We start from the raw sequence: 1,652 nt of genomic DNA, 5'->3' as shown, positions 1-1,652 counted from the left end.
GGGTTCAAACCTGGCCCTGGCCAAACTGCAACAAAAAAAGAGCCAGGCCTTGTGGTGGAAGCCTGTAGACCCAGCTACTCAGGAAGTTGAGGCAAGAGAATCGCCTAGGCCCAGGAGTTGGAGGTTGCTGTGAGCTGTGATGCTACAGCATTCTACCAAGGGCAATAAAGTGAGACTCTGTCTCCAAAATAAATAAATAATAAACCTAATGAGAAATGAGATCAGATGCAGTGGCTCATGCCTGTAATCCTAGCACCTTGGGAGGGTAAAGCAGGAGGCCAGCTTGAGGCCAGCATGGGAAACAGAGCAAGACAAGACTTCATCTTTAGAAAAAATTTATTTAATTAGTTGAGTGTGGCATTGCACTCTCAAGTCCTATCTACTTGAAGGATGAGGTGGGAGGGTCACTTGAGCCCAGGAATTCAAAGGTACAATGGGCTATGATCATGCCACTGTACTCCAGCCTGAGAGACAGAGTGAGACCTTGTCTCAGAAAAAGAGAGAGAGAGAGAGTTGAGAAAATCAAATTTCAGAGGGTTAGTCTGTTTTAATCTATTCATCTATAAAGTAGGGAAAGCAGATGATTCCTGGTTTATGATTATTTGACTTATAATTTGTTGATTTACCATGGTTATAAAGTAATATGTTTTAAATAAACACTGTACTTCGAGTCCCCACACAGACATTCATTTACTTTCAGTACAATATTCAATGAATTACACCAGATATTTGACACTTTATTATAAAATAGGTTTTGATTACTTTGCCCAAATGTAGGTTAATGTAAGTGTTCTGAGCATGTTTGGGGTAGGCTTGGCTAAGCTATGATGTTTAGTAAGTTAACTGCATTAAATGCATTTTCGATTTATGATATTTTCAACTTACAATGTATCTATTGGGACATAACCCCATGGTAAGTCAAGGAACATCTGTATATGTTTCTCCTTCTTGTCCTTTTGGGGCAGGTGGGGCGGGTAGTTGGGGAAGACTCAATAATTTGTGTTCTGAGTCCTAAGCACATATGAAGGGTAATCAAATTAAAAGTTAACATTCATGAAAGAATGAGAAATTGTTCCCCTCATCCCATTTTGTTTCGAGGATTTTGATCCAGAGCTTCCTTTTGCCTCCCTAAAGCAGTAAATGCCATGGATGGGGGAGCAAGTTCAGAGGTGTGAAGGTGGGAGGACTGGGATCCTTTCTGGAGATGGGACACATGAGTTGTTGCTTCCTTAAGCCAGTAGAGAAGGGGTTCCATTCCTATGCAGCCCTGGGACATAGGGGTATGGTCCCATTCCATGCAAACATGAAAGTAGGGTATGTCGCTGAGGCCTGGGATTGAGCCCTGAGCACTACCACCACTGTCGGGCTGTGAAAAACATCCACATGGGTGAGCAGGGGATGGAAGGTATGATGATCACCACCCACAAATGGTCCATGAGGACTCAGACCAAGAGTTTTCTTAACACCAACCATGTATGATGATGTCCAGATGTTCTGACAAATGTTTTCTGTGGCTGCTCAGCCCCATGTACAATCTGAAGGAGGACGATTAGCACATCCAGAGATTGAATTTTTCTTTCTTCAGTCAAGTGAGATCTCAGAGCCAGAGTTAATTAGATTTACAAAACAATAGAAATATAATGAGTTTTTTT

Source organism: Otolemur garnettii, unplaced genomic scaffold (assembly GCF_000181295.1).
Source record: "Otolemur garnettii isolate 467f Iridium unplaced genomic scaffold, OtoGar3 scaffold00008, whole genome shotgun sequence".
Classification (NCBI taxonomy): Eukaryota; Metazoa; Chordata; class Mammalia; order Primates; family Galagidae; genus Otolemur; species Otolemur garnettii.
The sequence above is the reverse complement of the archived record's forward strand: the minus strand, read 5'-3'. Positions refer to the sequence as shown.